At 37.0% G+C, this 20,769-nt stretch overlaps 1 protein-coding gene across 3 annotated transcripts in view; it reads right to left on the reverse strand.

The window, feature by feature from the left end:
• Positions 1–20,769, reverse strand: part of LOC126764210 (uncharacterized) — a 99,698-nt gene that overhangs the window by 70,726 nt on the left and 8,203 nt on the right. The gene's annotated exons all lie outside the window — the stretch shown is intronic.

A 20,769-nucleotide genomic window follows, 5' to 3' on the forward strand; every position in this document is an offset into this window, starting at 1 on the left:
AAACCATCACCTCTTGTTCTTTTACAAACATAAACAAGTAGGATTGCGTAAACCTATCATTTGCACATAAGGACATGTACAAAAAGATCCACTTATAGGTTCAAAAGATGATTTCTGACGGAAAACGTCCATGTACACCTAAAGAAGCTACACGGTTTTCACCTTCGTTTCTTATGACGCAATAGTAGAATCTGACGACTCAGATCTACCAAAAAATTTTACATCCTCGGCTTACGCCAAATATGAAAACTGCTTAGATCAGATTGAAGATACAAAAGCAATGACTTTTGACCAGTTAAAATTAATTAAAGCAATTGCACCTATCCACATTCGAGTATTCACTTCACTAGTTTGGATATTTACCTCAAGATGCCCGCATGTAACACAAAAATGTTTTATGGTGGAACATGAACAATAACCGACCTTCCGGGACATGTTCACAGTCGTTTACATAAACCATCGAAAATTATCAAATGCACACAAAGCAGGCGTAATAGTCAAATAGTTCGAATTAAATAACCACAACTTCAATTTGGCTAGGGAAGCTCTTAAATCCAGATATGAAAACGAAATAATATTGTTCGATAAGCAAATAACTATAATAATGAACTTAAATGCACTGTTTCAAACATTTGTCGGTTTAATCGACACAAAACGTTCCCACAGACGACAGCATCACCAGAAAAATCGTTATTATTGTGGAAGCAATCGCTCTCATCAAGGAAATGTCCCACCTAGCAACAAATGAAAGATTTCCTATCTACTCAGTATGAGTTCAAAGAAAGAGTAGACAAAAAAAAAACTAAGCCAGAAAGTACTCAACACGACCAAGCCAGCAGCAACAATAATTTAAATAGAATTGCCATAACCGGCATCATTCAATGTCACATATTAAAAATTTTTGTTGCTGTTCAAGTGCAAAGCAAACTAGTCGTCTTCATCGAACACCGGGGAGATTTGTTTAAACTCAGGGCTACAACTGCCAACAAAAATTAGCCAGTTTTGAAATTACGGGAATGGGCGGAAGAGTATTTCAAAAACTCAATAAAATCTGCCCCATTAAGCTAATTTCCTCCCAAGTGGGTAAGCGCATTCAAGTAGAAGGTATTGCCTTACCGCAGTTAACTAATATGCTTCCGAGCTATCATATAAATAGCAGATATTGGTTTCCCACATTAAGCTAGCAGATCTCATACCACTGAAACTATACTAGATGTATTGAGAAAATTGCAAACATACTTCTGGCACAAAATACTTTGGTTGGATCCTAAGTGGACTAGTTACGGAACTAGTTACCATCATTACAACTGAAGTTGTGGAAATCCCCAACGAATGCTTTAATTCGTAAATAAGAAAACTTTCTTTGAAAAATTTTTTCTTAAGGTAATATCTGTGTACAAAACACAAACGTAAGTACACACAGTTCCACAATCATACGAATCCTTATCACAGGTTTTAAGAGCCCTCAAAACCGCAAGGTTCTACTAAAAAAGATCATCCAGATTTAGCAAAATAAGTGCCGAAAGAAAACTTGTTGGACACAAATTTTCTTAATTTCCAAAAGGAGAGTACCACAAAAACTGGGAATTCTATATAAAGCGACACCTGACCACTTTTCACACACTACAGAGTCCATATCTTCACTATCCGCTATAAGAAATCAACAAATTCAATCTTATGTGGCAAAACTTTTCGACCCCACAGAATGGCTTTCGCCAATTAAGATACAAGCGAAAATCTTTATTCAAGAATTGATATAGACGCAACCGACTTTTATGAACGAGTGAAATCTCTTCGCTTAGAAAAATGGTCCCAGTTCACTAGTAATCTGAATTACATTCCGCAGATACAAATTCCAAGGTGGGTAAGCCCTTCCCCCGAATACAATACACGACTTCTTTGACGCCTCTGAGAAGGCATACTGTACCACTGTCTACGTGCGCACACAATACGGTACCGCGACCGCAAGCAAAAGCTAAGGTAGCTTTCTTAAAAACATTAAGTGTCCCTTGACTTGAGCTGTGTGGCACCCTATTACTCGCAAAATTAGTTTCCATGGTGCAGACCGACTAAAAGATGGAAAAATACAGATTGCATCTCTGGTCCGATTCTGAAACTGTTCTAGTCTGGTTGGAAAATTACCACCTGCATGGAAGACGTACATTTCTAATCGAACGTCACAACTTGGCTTAGTCTGTTCAGACACTTGGCTGAAAGTCCTACAGACCTAGGCTCAAGACTTTTTGGTGTAAAAGCCTACGACGGTTAACATAATGTCCCGATTCTTGGCCAAAATCACCCATGTGCAATGTAATTGCCCCAGAAAGTCAAAAGTCGACTCCTTTCACATAAAATTGGATGCTTCTGACATCCTTGAGCGATTTTAAAATAAATCTAAGAGAGTTTCTCCAGAATCTCTCCAATGCGATACATTGACGCACCCAGAACTTCAAAAGCCAAAGGTGCTTTAAACGTATCAACTCAAATGCCCTACTTCAGCCACGATATTTTATTATTAAGAGAATCAAAACCCATTGATGTGGGCAAGATCAATTATGTAGACAAGATTAATTATATTTAACAAATTAATAATGTGGTTTATTAAACAAAACTATTGATTTCAAGAATACAAAGGACACTTCTTACGCTGATCTTCTTCTTCTTCTTCTCTGTGCAGCCATATCGTTTCATTCCCACACATCGGCCATCCTGCGTGATATTCGTTTCGAATAATTAAGTAGAATCGTCGTCATCAAATGTATTTAGCCATTCTTTTAAAAATTCTGCGGTTGTTGTTGTTTCTGGACCTTCGCCGTTACCTAGTTTTTGGACATCGTAAGTGTTGTTCGGTTTAACGTTAGTCATTCGATAGGGGCTAAAAACTTTTGTTTGAGCTTTAAACCGCTACCTAATTGTGTGCGTTTTATAGCAACAGTATCATTTAGTTTGTAAATATGAGCTTTTTTACGTCGCAGATTGTATGATTCTTTGGTTTTCTTCTTGAATTTTAAGGATTTGTTTTTTCCCGTCGTTGCGCATTTTGTCTCTATTTTGGTTGAACTGTTGCATTAATTGTTCTTCGATGAGTTCTTTAATATAAATATCTTCTTAAGACCTCATTCGGGTCTCAATCATCATTTCAAGCGGTGTCATATTTATGCTTCGATGATACGTGGAATTTAGTACCTGTTGTACTCGGTCGACATAACGATACCACTTTGTTGCATCTTCGATACTTAGTTTGGATAAAACTGCAATTATTGTGCTGTTCAATCTTTCAATTTGGCCGTTGGCACGTGGTAGTCCTGTAGTTATCTTAACGTGCCTTATGTTTTCTAATCGACAGTATTCTTTAAATTCGTCGGACGTGAATGCCGAACCTCTATCAGAGATAATTTTAACTGAATTACAAAAATTGATGCTTTGGGTCATTAGCTTACTGATGACCTCTTTTGCTGATGTTGATTTGGCTCGTAGGATATAGCCAAGAAAATTTTGTAAATGCGTCGATTACTGCAAATATATACTTATAGATTTTGTTTGTAGATTCTAGCGGTCCTAAATGATCGACGTGGTACGTATGTAATGGAATATCTATTTTATGTAATGGATGTAACTCGCCCTCTTGTTTTCCTTTTTTGCGATTGGCAACGATGCATTGAACGCAATTGGAAATACACTTTTGAATTTTTTCATTCAGTTTGGAAAAATAGAATTCTCTGGATATAATATCTTTAGTTTTTGCTAAAGCGAAATGCCCTTTTTCGTGGGCTCGTCGTATAATTTCTCTTTGCATGCATTTGGGTATGACTAATAACTCGCAGTCGTTTACTAATTTATGTAAAATGTCACCCTTCATAAAGTAATCTTCATAACTTTCCTTTTCTTGCAAAATTTTTGTAATTAGTCGCAGTTCCTCATCTTGTGTTTGTGAATCTTTGATTTTTGAAGTAACGTCATCTATGGTAATTGTTAAAATCGGAAATCTACTCATCTTGAGATGCATTTTTGCCTTTACCGTAGTAGTACTGTAAAACATGCCGTATTTTCTCTTCATTTTGCTCCATGTTTGCGACGCTATAACTCACGAACGACAATCAATCAAACACGTGTTAGCGCGTGAAATGAGCTTTCCAAAAAGGTATAGCATGACCCGATGCGACGAATAAAACTAGAACTACGTGCTTTCAGCGCCAACCAGCGAAAATACCGCAAGACGTTTTTGACAACCCATTATAATACACGGGGTGCCATTGACTATCATCTGGGGTTTTTTGTAATAAAACAGCGCCGTAACCATTTATGGATGCGTCTGTGTGTACTTCCGTTTCATACGTCTGATTGTATACGTACTTAATACTGGTTTTTGACTTAAAAGGGTTTTTAATGTATTAAATGATTTAATTTGTTCATCCATTCAGCGGCTTTGCAATTAATGTAAAGTTGCGTATGAACTTTCTAAAGTACCCGGCCAGGCCATGGAAACTATCTAACTGTTTCAACGTTTTTGGTAATGGATATTTCATAACAGCTTCTATTTTCACACTTGATGGAGCGACTTGGTTATTTTCTATAACGTGGCCTAAAAATTCCACTTGTCTTTGTAAAAATTGGCATTTCTTTCTGTTAATTTGAAGCCCATAATCTTGGCACAAATTTAGAACCTTTTCGAATCGAATTAGCGCATTTTTTTCGTCAGTTGCCGGAATTATAACATCGTCGATGTAAGGGAGAGCAATCCCCTCTTTTGTAAAATCTCGAAATATAGCATTTACATATCTCTGAAAAACGCCAGGAGAGTTGCTCAATCCAAATGGAACCTTGAGAATTTGGTATTGACCGTTATGTGTTACAAATGATGTATACTTCCGGCTTGCATCAGACACGTCAACGTGGAAGAACCCGTTTGTTAGATCAATCGTGCTAAATACCTTGGAGCCTTGTAATCGATCGAGTTGGTCTTCAATTAAGGGCAGTGGGAATCTTTTCTTAATTATTACTTTGTTTATGCGTCGGTAGTCTATACACAACCTGGGTGTGCCATCGCGTTTTTTCACCAATACTACTGGACTGCAGAATTCAGACTCTGAAATTTCAACAATTTCGTCTTCAAGCCATTGTTCAACTTGCCTGTCAATTATCTGCCTTTCACTAAAAGGAAGTCTTCTAGGTGCAGAAAGAATTGGCTATCGTCTTTTAACACTATTGTCATTCTCACATTTGTTGTTTTAGTTTCATTGGGCGTATATAGTTCAATTAAATCAAAAACTTTTTGCTTTGCAGCAGCACTTGTAAGTGGGTCCACGTTTACATCTTCTTTACATTTATCAATTTTCATCAGCGCATATTCCTCAAATATGTCACACGTATTTAATTTTTGTACAAAAATACCACTTGAATTAATTCGCACTTCAGCTTGGGAGTATAATTCCTCACCTATAATAATATTAACGTCTATGCTGTTTGATGGTACAACGTGAAAATTTAAATTGAAAATGTTATTGTTTATTTCTACACTTTTTTCAAAACGTCCAATCGGTTTCACGTTGTTCTCATTTGATTTTTGTCCAAATCCCACTAAATAAAAGTTTGGTTCTATCAACTTCGGTTTCTTCAATAATTCGTACACTCCATATGTAACAACTTAAAATTTACTGCCTGTATCAAACAAAGCTAACTACTTCTCATCTGCCATTACTACTTCTTTCATCATTATATCTTTACTTGTTTTAAAAATTTGTAAATTACGTTTGTCACTTTGTATGTTTTTGTTTGAACAATTTTTTGACATATGACCAAAGTTATTACACCCAAAACATTTTACGCCTTTCTCTCTGTCTTTACAATCAATACTTTTATGGCCTTTTACACCACAATTATAACAATGAATGCCCATTTTCGCTTCAACATTATTCACTGTTTTTTTTGAATCTATCTATACTTCGTTCTTCTGAATTTATTATTTCTTTGTTAAAATCACTATTTACTTTCTTGTTCTTTTCTTTTTCTTCATGTTTTGATTTCGATCGCACCATTTCGTATATTTTCAGTTTTTGTTTAAATTCCGTCATATCATGAGCGCCGTATAAAATCCTTTTGTTTAAACTTAAATCTCTTATGCCATCACATACTGGATAAAAGCAGCATTTTCCACGTTTCCCCTTCATGCGATTTATTTCATTTAAAAAAAAATAATCTTGTACGTTTTCGTCTTTTTTTATTTTTCTTTCACTTAATTGTTTGTGTATGGTAGCACTGTTCGTTGCTGTTTGAAATTCTATCAACAATGCACATTTCAACTTTTCCAAGGAAACAATTCCGCTTTCGCTGTTCAGAAATAAGTTTACAGTACCTTTAATAGCCTTGGCTAAATGAGATAAGCCGCCCCCCACCTAATGCCACTACACCAATACAGCACACACACAGAACCCACATTCCACAGGACCCACACATCAACACCACCCACACGCGAGAGGACATCCACACACGCAAACACATATCACACTGTCAAAAGGGTCAAATTCAAAGTTTTCTTCAGTCTCGTTTTGACCTGCCATCGAAACTTAAACACCGTCGCTGTAATCCTCGCGCCTTTTCGAAAATCGAACCGAAGTTAATTGTAGCAGCCTTTTCCAAATTTGTTAAGATTTGTATAGGGATTCAAAAGAAAATCGAAATTAAATCCATATTAAATTACCCTAGTGACTTAACTTTTATTTAAAGAAGAAAAAGTAAAACAAAGTGGTAAGTGTCTTACGGGTCAAGTGAAGTGGGCACCTAAGCAAACATTGGTCCTTCGAGCCGCTAAGAAAGGCACTATTGGAAAGAAAAAAAAACAGATTCAAGCGGCAAAAATATAAAGTGAAATATTCAAATATACAAAAAATAAAAGGTGCGGTGACATATACAAATACATTTAAATATATAAAATTAAATCTAACAAAAAAGTGCGGTGACAGATACATATACATACATACCTATATACATATAAAAAAAAAACAAAAAAAATTTTTCGAAAGAAAAAAAAATGTTATAAAAAAGAAAAAGTGGTATATTCACATATACATACACATACATATAAACCAAAAATTTCAAAAACAAATATATATATATAAATGTATAATAAAATAATCGCGGTATACATATACAATAAATAAAAAGCGGTTTGAAAAACGGACACGAAGCGGTTCCGTGTTGTGGTAACAAAATCGAAAAAAAGAAAATACAATAATAACAAAAACTTAACTCTGCGTGTGCAGTTATATGAAAAAAAGCAACATATAAATACATGTACATAAAATACAGTGTTTAAAACCAAAAACCAAAAAAAAAAAAATACGGAAAATCGGGCGCGAAATATTATTTAACAAAAAAACATCCACACGGGCGCGAAGCTTAACATACATGACTAAAATATAGTCTTGGTGAAAATTAAACATTCATAAACGTGAAACAAAAAATTAAAAACACAAAAAATAATAATAATATTAAAAGTAATAAAAACCTAAAACCAACGTACGAAAGTCAACCCAACGAAGGAAAACCAACCAACAAAGGGAAATTAACAACAACGGAACAAGGAACACTATACAGGAAAGGAAACGGACAAGGAAGCAGATTGGACGCATTGGCATAAACTAAACTCACCCACATTCAAAACCGTATAAAGCCCTCAAAGTCCCTTGAAGCGGCACAAAGTGAGTGTATCAACTCCATCTATTATTTCAAATAATTTATACTTTTTTGCATATATGTATGTTGAAATTTACAGTTGATCTCTCTAAAAACTGTATACGATCCTGTAAATTTTAATAGAACGGTTGCTACCAAACTGTCCGAACTTACGGTTGATTTCCGGGAAAACGAAAACAGTTTGGTACATTACATATGTACATCCAAATATATGTATGAACGGTATATAGTAATTTTCCGGCAATACCCCTTATACTCAAAACAGTATAAGCAGGATTGCGCAAAAAGTAAGCTAGCAATTGCGAAATTTAAAAAGAGAAAAGAAAAATAACAAAACCAAACATACACATATGCCAATACTTACCACTTTCATATGAACATACCTTACATTCCGAAGCAAAGTGAGAAACAAAATTAATGCGACATACACCCACATGTATGTATAAACAGCATAACTAAAATTTTTACATATTAACCAAAAGTGCATACCTGCTCTTCACCGATTCTCTATTCCCGCGTTATCCGTACGGGAAATAATATACGCACATACATATGTATATACGGCATACAATTTGCCTATGCCGGTATATACAACGTACATAGGGTACAAAATTAAATTAAAATTTAACAAATTTTACAAAATTTGGAAAAAATAAAACGATAAATGCGAAATTTTAATTTATTAAAAATTTTAGAATTTACTAATTAAAAAAAAAAAATTACGGTCAAAATAACACAAAAAATTTCAAGAGTTGGTAGAAAGGAAAAGCAAATACATAAGTATTGCCATTTTCAAGTGTTGACACACACATACTTATATTCAAAGACAAAATCGGCACCCGTCATTGCAAAAAAAACAAAAAATTAATTTTTAGCATCTTACGTATGCAAATAAACATGCACATATTGATCAAACTTATATACAAAGGTCATCAACCTTTTTCTCCTTTTTGCATTATCGCTCGTACACGCGAATATTTGCTAACGAGTACGAAACATGGAATAAAATAAAAAACAAAAACAAGAACAAACCAGTAGCTAAATACATAAGCACCGAGAATAAGTAAAACGAAATACGCGTTCGTTATTTGATACATTACGTATACAACAAAAAAAAAACTTTTTATCTTAAAGATTTCACGCGTACTTATTATTATCAGAAGTACACTGAGAGAATTTTTTTTCTCATATTTTCAATTTTATCATATTATCTAAATGAACGGAGATTCTAAGGAATCTAAATCAATACAATATTTAAAAGTACAAAAAATGATTTCAGAAGAAAAGAGCCCATGTACACCTGCTGATGCTACACGCTCAAAGCAGGGTGCTACAAAGCAAAAAAAGCTGAAAGATATTTCATATACTAAATTTATTGCTGAGAGTGACAGTCTAATTCGATACTGCACTCGGTTTTCATCTTCACCGATTCAAGACAATTCTGAATCGGTATTAGAAATCAAAAAAGAAAATCTAAGCAATTTCTGGACACGTCTCCAAGCTGCGTATGACGCAATTGTAGAATCTGATGAATCAGATCTACCTGAAAATTTCAAATCTTCAGCATACTCCAAATATGAACACTGCTTAGACCAGTCCGAGGAAACGAGAGCTATGATCTCCAACCAATTGAGATTAATTAAAGCAATTGCACCTACTCCACAACCGAGAGTACAGCTGCCACAAATTCAAAGCCAAGAGGCGAGTTCAGGCATTCACCTTAAAGTGCCAGCATGCGATACAGAAATATTTCATGGAGGTTATGAACAATGGCCGTCCTTCCAGGACATGTTTACGGCCGTGTACATAAACCATCCTAAATTATCCCAAGCGCAAAAATTGTATCACCTCCGATACAAAACAAAAGATCAAGCAGGCGTAATAGTCAAACAGTTCGCTCTTAATGACGAAAATTTCAATTATGCTTGGGAAGCTCTAAAAGCTCGTTACGAGAACGAAAGAATATTAGTCGACAAACAAGTCACAATATTAATGAATTTACCAAAAATTCAAAAAGAAACAAGTGAAGAATTTATAAAACTTCAATCCACTGTTTCAAATTGCTTGTCGGTTCTAGCGACACAGAATATTCCCACAGACAATTGGGACCCCATTCTGGTAAATATATGCACATCCGCATTACCAGAAAAATCGTTACTTTTGTGGGAGCAATCGCTTTCATCACGAAGAAAGTGCCCAACGTGGCAACAAATGAACGATTTCTTAACTACCCAATACGAAATTGCAGAAAGGGTAGATAAAAAAATGGTCAGAACTAAAAACGTTCAACATGACCTAAATCGAAGCTTCAGTAGGCCCCAAGCGAGTAACAACAACAACTTAAATCGTAGTTTTTTCAAAACACAAGCGTTCACATCCGAACAAAATAAACATACGTCATGCGAACTGTGGAAAGGAGGGCACAGGCTGAAATCTTGCGAGAAATTTAAAAAACTAAACATTAACGAAAGAAACAATTTCGTAAGAACAAAAAAACTGTGTACCAATTGTTTGTCTCATGCGCATGCGCTCAAAGATTGCGAAAGCAAATTTAATTGCGTTTATTGCCATAAACGACATAACTCAATGCTTCAAATTACAAATTTTTCCAGCTTCGCTCAAAATAACGCTAATATTAAAAGAGCTGCGGGATTTGTTGCAACAGCAAATCCCGACTTACAAAATTCAGAAAATTGCCAAGAAGCACCATGCTGCTCAAAGGCTTTAAAAACTCAGACGCTACACAGCGAAAACCAAAGCAGTGTATTATTACCCACATCAGTGGTCTCCATCGAGCACCGAGGAGAACTGTTTAAACTTAGGGCCTTAATAGATCAAGGATATCAACGATCTGTTATAGCCTCAAGGGCACAAAGTAGGCTACAACTGCCAGCAAAACTAGCTTATTTTGAAATTACGGGAATGGGCGGAAGAGTAGTACAAAACTCAAACAAAATCTGTCCCATTACCCTTATTTCCCCCCAAGCGGATAAGCGCATTCAAGCAGAAGCTATTGTCTTACCGCAACTAACAAACATGCTTCCAAGCTATCATATAAATAGCAAACATTAGCAAAAGGTTTCACACCTTAAGTTAACAGACCCCAACTGCAACACTCCCGCTCAAATAGATATTCTATTAGGCAGCGATCTCATACCACAAATTATTCTCGAAGGTATTGAGAAAATTACAAAAACACTTCTGGCGCAAAATACCATTTTCGGATGGGTCCTAAGCGGACTAGTTGCGGAACCAGTCACAACAACGACAACTCAAGTTGAGGAAATCTCAAACGAGTACCTCAATACTCGACTGAAGAAATTTTGGGAGTTAGAAGAACTTCCCCCCATATCAATCACAACCCCAGAAGATCGATATTGTGAGGATTTTTACAAATCCACAACTACTCGATTATATAATGGTACGTCGTACGACTACCACTAAAGCCAGAATTTCCCCACACACTCGCCTTAGGTCATTCTCGTACCTCTGCTATCCAACAGTTATTAAGTATGGAAAAAACTCTACTTAAAAAAGGCGAGCTAAAACCAGAATACGATAGGGTTTTAGAAGAATACCTCCATTTAGACCACATGGAGGAAGTCAGCCCTGGCGAAAAAATTATAAAAAGTAAATACAGTTCTTTTTACCTGCCACATCATGCAGTAATCAAGCCAGACAAAAAAACCACAAAGCTAAGAGTTGTCTTTAATGCATCAAAATCCTCAAGCTCGGGGAATTCTCTAAATGACATTTTATTTACGGGACCCACGCTTCAGCCAGATTTAATGCTCCTCATACTAAATTGGCGTATATACAAATACGTTTTCAGTGGGGATGTTGAGAAAATGTATCGACAAATAGTCGTACATAAAGATGATCAAGATTTTCAGCGAATTATTTTCCGAAAATCTCCCAATAGTCCACTACGCGACTTTAAATTAAAAACAGTTACCTTTGGCGTAAACTGTGCCCCATACCTCGCCATTCGTACACTCCACGAACTGGCAGAAGACACAAAGTAAGAATTTCCTCTGGCAACACAAGTGTTGAAAACACAAACGTATGTAGATGACATTCTGTCTGGAAGCCACAATCTTCCACAGGCATACGAGTCACTAGCACAAGTGACACAAGCGCTCAATACAGCAGGGTTTCCGTTGAAAAAGATAACGGCGAATAACCCTAATATTTTAAAAGACATACCTAAAGAAAATCTATTAGACACTAATTTCCTTAAATTCGAAAAGGAAAGCACAACGAAAAATTTGGGGATACAATGGAATGCGATACCTGACCAGTTTTCATACACTAATGGGTCAATATCCGCACTATCAGCTATTACAAAGAGGCAAATTTTATCCTCGGTGGCAAAACTTTTCGACCCCGCAGGATGACTTTCGCCAATAATAATACAAGCAAAAATTCTAATACAAGAATTGTGGCTAGACGGAACTGACTGGGATGAACAAGTGAAATCACTTCGTTTAGAAAAGTGGTCCCAGTTCGCGGGTAATCTGAATGATATCTCACAGATCCAAATCCCACGATGGATAAATTATGCCCAAGAGCATAAAGTCGAACTACATGGCTTCTGTGATGCCTCTTAAAAGGCATATTGTGCCACCATCTATGTGCGCACACAATCTGACACAGCGACCTCCAGTCACCTACTGGTAGCCAAAGCAAAGGTGGCTCCGCTAAAAACAATAAGTCTGCCACGACTGGAACTATGTGGTGCGCTACTACTAGCCAAACTCGTATCCATGGTGCAAACGCATCTAAATATGACCAAATACAAATTGTATCTCTGGTCTGATTCTGAAATTGTATTAGCCTGGTTAGAAAAACCTCCACATGCATGGAAGACGTATATTTCACATCGAACGTCTCAAATCCTTGACCTAGTGGGATCAGCCACTTGGCGACACGTGGCCAGTGCTGACAATCCTGCTGACCTAGGTACAAGGGGGTGCAAGCCTCTGCACCTTGCAACCACCACTCTTTGGTGGAATGGTCCTCGATGGTTAATAGAATCTCCCGATTCTTGGCCACGATCGCCCATACGCAATATAATTGCCCCCGAAAGTCGAAAAATCGACTCCTTTCACACGACATTGGATGATACTGACATCCTTGAGCGATTTTGATCATACCCTCGAGCCCTCAGGGTAATCGCTTACGTGCTCAACTTCATAGAGCGACTCAAACTTAGAATTAAGGGAATACGCACAGTATACCCCCAAGGCGATACATTGACGCACCTAGACCTAGAAAAGGCAAAGGTCGCTCTTATCACTTATACTCAGTCGCGCCACTTCAGCTGCGAGATTTTAATACTAAGAGAATCGAAGCCGATTAACAAAAAGAGCTCACTCTTAGTACTAAATCCATTTCTGGATACGAAAGGTCTCCTTCGTGCTAATGGTCGGCTTGCTAACTCAAGCCTGACATTTAACGAACGCCATCCTCTAATAATACCAGAGAAGTCTCGACTTGCAACATTGCTACTCAAGTATGTACACACACTAATGTTGCACACGGAACATCGCCTAATGCAATATATAATCCGCCAAGAGTTCTATATTCCACGGCTTAAGCCTCAAATAAAAAAGTGCATTTTCATGTGCAAGATCTGCACTATGCATAAACAGAAGATGAGGACGCAGATTATGGCCGCACTTCCACCGGAACGCTGCAACTTCGCTCTGCCTTTCACTATCACAGGTGTTGATTTTGCTGGGCCTTTTCAGATAAAGGCGTCCATGCTAAGGTCTCCTACCCTAATGAAAGGCTACGTGGTTGTCTTTGTCTGTTTTACGACAAAAGCAGTGCACCTCGAGCTATGTACTAATCTGACAAAAGAGGCTTTTCTCGCGGCATTTGCTCGCTTCGTCGGACGACGCGGTTTTCCGTCCAAACTTATGAGCGACAATGGAAAACCTTTATCGGAGCTCAAAGAGCCACAGAAAAACAGTTTATGGACTTTATTAAACAAGTCTCCCCTGAGATTGTACAAAAGTACGCCCCCCAAGGCATTAATTGGCAATTCATCCCCCCAAGAGCTCCTCATATGGGTGGTTTATGGGGATCAGCTGTAAAAAGCTTCAAATCCCACTTAGAAAAGGTAGCTGGAAACTACAAATTTAATTACGAAGAATTTACAACTCTATTAATTCGCATTTAGGCCGTTCTCAATTCACGGCCACTAACAACACTCTCGCAAGATCCCTCTGATCTCACAGCCCTAACACCAGGGCACTTTCTAAAAGGAGCACCCATTCTGGCCACACCTGAGCCAGGCGTGGAGTCGCTATCCTTTTTAAATCGATGGGAAATAATTAAAATTCTCCATCATAATTTCAGTCGCAGATGGAAAGAAGACTATTTAACCGTCCGGTCCATGACCGGGTACCTGGGTATCCATTTCAATTTACATGTCAATTTTTCTTAACTCCTCCTCAAAAAAATTTTATGGCCGCCTGGATCCCCAAAATTAAAGTTATTTGACACCCATTTTTCATCAAATTTTTTTAGAATCAATTATTTAATAAAAGTTATTAGCTATCAAACTTGATACCCCCTCTGTTCAATAACCAGGTACCCGGGTACCCGCTGAGAAAAAAAAATAGTTAGTAAGAACAAAATAACTCCGTTTTTATTTATTTTAGTAATATTATTTTCTATTTTTTACTATTTGTTTATTTATATTGCTGTATTTATTATGATACAGTGCTATATAAGAATTAAAGTGTATTAAATTATTCTGTACATCCTTCACATGTCGTGGTTGTAATACAGTGTTTATCACAAATATTTTTCTCACATACTGAACATATTATTCTAGTTTTGCGACGTTTTTTGAATTCAATGTGAAGACATTCATAGCATACACCAGTAATCTTTTTCCTTCCAGTTGAATCGCGCTGCTTCTGAGGTCTCAATGATACAGATGATGTTGGCTGTACATTTGGATTGACAGCTCGACCAAGAAGAGATTCAATCGCCACTTTCGTTGAGAAATGCCTCATAATTTGTGCATTATTCGCACGATTTTCAACAAATGGAGTACACAGCTCTCTGCCCAATTGCCGATAAAATAAGCGTCGTTCATACGATTTTTTAACAAGCATTTTATTATTCTCATAATACAGAATATATGCTGCAAGGCAGGCAATATTGAGAATATTGTAAAAAAATGCTAGAGGCCATCGTTGAGTTGACCTTTTTGTAGTATATCTACCAAGCATTTTATCCATCGTGTCTACTCCAGCTTTGGACCAGTTATAAAACTCGATGATTTCGGTTTTTTTCTGTGCACTATCACTAATTTTTGCTTCATGATGCATTGATGATAGCATAATTACTACCTTGTTTTTTTTTTGGCACATAACTACATAGAGTTTCTTTTTCATGAAAGCCAAACACAGTGGATAATTTTTCTCGAGTTTTTGAAACAGCCATTGCTGGTGGAATGTGTGCTTTATTTTTCTTCAGAGTACCAACAATCGTCAAGTTCCAAGATAATGAAAATTTTGCTAGTGGCAGAGTTGTGAAGAAATTATCCATTGTAATGTTTCTACCGGATTCTTTATATGGTGCCACCAAGTCTTTAACAACTCTTTCACCAACATTTTTCTCACGCCCATCTTTCGATTTCCCAGTGTAAAGCTGTCCAGTAAGTGGATACGAATTTTCCGCATCACATATCCACCATATTTTAATTCCATATTTAGCTGGCTTTGATGGAATATATTGAGTGAATCTAGTTCGACCTCGGTATGGATAAAGTTGCTCGTCGATTGTTTGGTATTCTGTTGGTTTATAATGTTTTGCTAAATTACTATTTAACATTGTCCAAATGTTTCGTATTGGAGTAGCTTTATCACTTTCTAAGCGCTGAGCTCTAGTATTGGTATCGTCAAATCGAATAAAACGAATAATATTCCAGAAGCGATTGATACTCATTGCATAATGGATATGAATACAGCTGCATTGTCAGTATTTGAATTATTTGCGCCAGAAGATATCAAAATAGCCAAAAATGCATAAAATTCCTGCAGCTCGAGATTTTTCCACTCCAATTGTTTTTTTTCTGGATTTTTTCATTATATGCTATATAAATACGTTGAGATTGCCTTTTTATTAGTATGGTGTATAATGATAATATTTATTTTGTATATTTTTTTCATTTATCTCTGTATACTACTTCTACGCTGTTCACTACGCTTGTAGAATTCCAACTGAACACGTTTTTTTCTTTTCAACCGAAATGGACAGGGGAGGGGGACGGCTTAGGTACCTAAACATCATTTGACCTTGCCACTCCGCTTTCGTTATTTCTACGAGAACTATAGACTATGTCCCCATATATGTTATTTCCTATGTCATGTAGCCAACTTACACAGAAAAAAACATTTTTATTCAGTATACTAATGACTTCTACATCTGATCCACCTGGGTACCGGGTACCCGGTCATTGAACGAAAGGTGAAACTTTGGTCATTGACCGGACGGTTAAAGGACCTCCACAAGAGGTGTCGATGGAAAACATCAGAAAATGCGCCAAAGCTTGGAGATTGTGTACTTATTAACGACGATTGTCTCCCACCTACCGAGTGGCGACTTGGCCGTATAGAAAAGCTCGATTATGGCTCAGACGGCCACATCCGGGTCGTTGATCTCCGTACTCAAAACGGAATACTCACCAGACCGCTGGTTAAATTATGCTTTCTACCAACCGCGGATAATAACGAAAATCCGATACTAAATAATCCGAACATAATGCCGAAACACAAATAGAAATAAAATCAATCAATCAATGAAAACAAATCATTAAAATCGCAACTCGCAACAAACCGTTGACAATAACAATAAAAATTACAAAAAAAAAATGGTCGTTCAATACGACGACCCAGTCATGCCACACAACGTGGCACAATCGCATATTCCATTTATATACTACCATGTATATTCAAATATAATTTTTTACAGAGATCAAGATGGACGTGGACATGCCTACTATCCCGACACCAACTGTTCGGTCGGGCCTACTCCTCTGCCCCGCCCAACCAATGCTACGGTATCGACTGCCGCTTCCGGTAGTGGCTCTCGAGCAGCCCCATCAACGCCATCCGCTGAAGTCGAGCCGCGTCGCATTCGATGCTCTGTGTCGCCGGAAACATCGACTCCAACACTGTGGGCTCTTTAAGGAGCTAACACCAACCCAACGACAGCGTGTGGCCCAGGCACATGAGCACTGCCTCAACTGCCTGTCGCACACGCATGGGACGCAGGAGTGTGTCTCAGCCGATTTATGCCACACGTGTGGCAGACCACATCACACGCTGCTGCACTGAACCCCACGACGCGATGCAGGTTGGCCAGCTGCCCCAAGCACGGGTAGACCAACGCGAGGAGACCAAACGGTACGACGCCGAGCTACTGCAGCCCGGCCTGCGCCCCATCAGTGGCGTTCGCACCACGTTGCACCAACCAGGCGTCGTCCAAAAGCACCACAGCATCGCCCCGCTACTGGACTCAACAACGTAGTGGCAACACTCCAGCAATTGCAGAGATTGCTAGGCTGAATATCGGGGGCCGGGATGGCTAAAATGGCTAAGATGGTAGCCCGTGAGGAGGGAAATGGAGTGGTTGTGTTAAAGTGGAAGGACACCAGAGATGTTAGAATTCTTTCGACAAAACACCCCCCTGTAATGGTAGCCACATCGAGCCATCCAAATGTAGACAGTAATGAACCATCCACCAGTACCAACAACCCACCATCCACCAGGAAGCGAAGACAACGAGCTATTGAAAAATCTCTTGCTGTTATTGATTACAATAAAGCCAAATTAGGTGTTGATATATCCGATCAAATGACCTCCTACGCCGCCACTCTGAAAAGAGGTGTTAAGTGATACCGCAAAGTGGCTTTTGAACCGTTACTTGGAATGTTTGTCGTAAATGCCTTTATAATATATAAAAAGGATACAAACAAACAAATTTCAATAACCCAGTTTCGGCAGGAGATTTCAAATGCTTTGTTGGATTTCATGTCTCCAGAACCCATAACAAAAGGAAAACATTTTCTAGAAAACAGAGAGGACGATAACGGAAAAACAATAAGGCGTGCTTGCGTATTATGTTATGCCATGTCAAAAAAATCTACTAATAGGGTAACAGCCAGAAAGAGCTTAAAAAGGACCAACACTTACTGCCCAATATGTCCCAATAAACCACAACTATGTGTAGAATGTTTTCCTAAATATTCCCACCAGAAGAATTAATTTTAATAAATTTATATTTTAGTTGCATTATTTTTGCACTGATCTCCATTAACAAATTGAATTTTTAAGTTTAAGTCATTGTTTTTCTACTGATCTCCAAATTGAATTTCTAATTTTAAGTTTATTGTAATCTTAATTTGAATTTACATACATATATATTTTTATATATTTTTTTTGCTCAAAAATGAATTGATTTTTAAAAGAATGAATAAAAAGACAAATTTAAATTCTCAATTTTTTTATTACCCAAAAAAAACCATTAAAAATACACAGCGGCCATGGGAAATACACCAAAATGTTCACCGCAGGCCAGAGAATCCAAATTCCATGTAAAATTCCATATTAAAATGTACGAAAATGTGCGACGTGGCCTTAGGGTAACATTTAAGTGTCGCATGAAAACGTGCGACGTGGCAGCCAACGTGTTAAGTTGTTCTTGAGTTATAGCGTCGCAAAACATGGGGCAAAATAAAGAGAAAATACGGCATATTTTACAGTACTACTACCCGGAATTCAAAATCTCTCGTCAATCTGAACATATAATAGGTTGTCAAAAAGTCTTGCGGTATTTTCGCTAGTTGGCGCTGAAAGCGCGTAGTTCTAGTTTTTGGAAAGCTCATTTCACGCGCGAAGACGTGTTTGATTGATTGTCGTTTCTTTTAAGTCGTTCGTGAGTTATAGTGTCGCAAACATGAAGCAAAATAAAGAGAAAATACTTCATATTTTACAGTATTACTACGATAAAGGCAAAAATGCATCTCAAGCCACCAATAAAATTTATGCAGTTTATAGACCCGTTACAGTTTCCATTTCCACCGCACAACGATGGTTGCAACGTTTTCGTTCTGGTGTAGAGGTGGTCGAAGATGCGCCACGCTCCGGAAGGCCTGTCGTCGAAAATTGCGATAAAATCGCTGAATTGGTCGAAAGAGACCGGCATAGTAGCAGCCGTAGCATCGGTCAAGAGCTGGGCATGAGTCATCAAAAATTCCTTTCAATTTCAGTAAAAAAAATGTGCGTGGAGTCCCTACGCGCGGAAGAAGTTATACTTCTTAGTGATATTCAGAAATGCATATCATTTTGTATGAAAGAAAACTAGAACATTTAAATTCATTATGCACATTTTATAAAGCAAAGTCTAAATGAAGGAATTTTGACTCGGAAAGTAGTTCTGTCTCTTCGTTCCGGAAGGGAATATGCAGCGTAACCATCTCTCCTTTGTACTCTTCGAATTGGGTTGCCATATATTATTTGTAATAATTATTGGCGTTGCATCTGTATTGTGCACAAAACTGGGCCAAAGTAAAATGAATTTTCTTTTTATTTTTCCTTGCAGTTTTTCAATAAATTTAAATAAGTTTCTTAATAAATTTAAACAAGTTTTTTAATAAATTTAAATAAATTTAAGTAAATTTACATGTATTTTCATTTATATTTAATTATCAATAAATTTTTTTTAAAATTATTTGCCCTAGTTGTCCATTTTATTTTCTCATGCATTTCAGTCGATTTTTGTATAGAAATTTGACCGGCGTAGAAGCAAAATGCGAAACAATCATACATATATTATGTCGTTTGCACATTTGTCTGTATGTTTGCGAAAGCAAATGTTCTACAAAAGCATATTTCCATATTTAAACGAAATTTCTTTAACCATCGTATATTTCTTACATGCATAACCAAACCATACTTAAGACAACGCCACAAAAGTGTCAATGGTGGTGTTGGTGGTAAGCACATGAAAAGTCACAATGTGAACGCAGGTTCGAATCTCGACGGACTTAGTCTATAATTTTTGCATTTTAACATCGTATACTATACTAATAAATATTTTTCTTACTAATAGAAATTAAATTTATCACAGCAATATACCTAATATACATATAGTGACATATTCACTCTCACATCCATCTACTAATATCCAATTACTGCAGCATCAGTATTTTGGTGACACATTCATTCTCACACCCATCCATTAAAGTCAAGTAAACAAATAACAAGAGCTGCGCATCATTTTTGCTGTGCAGAGAATTTAATGTAAACAAATGACCGATATTCAGTGGCGATCGCGCCTTAAGCGTCTTCGCTTATACAAACCAAATAATCTATAAGCTCTCATCCAATGAATCAAGCGACCAACTGCACACTCATTTTAATGTAAACAATAGCCAATAGCCAAAACCAAGATTTTCATTCTCTTTGTAAATTAGTCTTAAGCTGAAATCCAATTGACACACACGAAGCCTTTCTTTCGTCGCGTACAATTTTAATAAATAATAAATAATAAAACATTTTAAACATTTGTATTTAATTTATTAAAAAAAAACGGATCTTAGCGTTGTCCTTAGTCTTTCGACGGGACATTTATTTGACTCAAATTATTTCAGTATATACATAATATTGCTGTGATAAATTTAATTTCTATTAGTAAGGTAAATATTTATTAGTATAGTATACGATGTTAAAAGGCATACATCTTCTATCCTATCTTGTTTATCTGCACATGCTCATATGAATGTATGTATACGCATGCGCGCGTTCAGAAATTCAAAGAATTCGCAGAAATGAAACAGAAACGAAAGAAATAAAGTCACACAAAATTGTTGAGAATTCGCAAAATGAAAGACAAACGAAAGAAAATAATGCGCAAGCATACAAAAGCGTACTGTACTTATTGACTGCATTATTTTTGTGTAAAACCTTGGTATTTATTCATTAAAATCACCACTCAGAAGTCGTTTTATCCGTTGTGAGCGAATGATTTTCCTGAAGAAACATCATTTCTAAT

This window comes from Bactrocera neohumeralis, unplaced genomic scaffold, assembly GCF_024586455.1.
Source record: "Bactrocera neohumeralis isolate Rockhampton unplaced genomic scaffold, APGP_CSIRO_Bneo_wtdbg2-racon-allhic-juicebox.fasta_v2 cluster09, whole genome shotgun sequence".
NCBI classification, from domain to species: Eukaryota; Metazoa; Arthropoda; class Insecta; order Diptera; family Tephritidae; genus Bactrocera; species Bactrocera neohumeralis.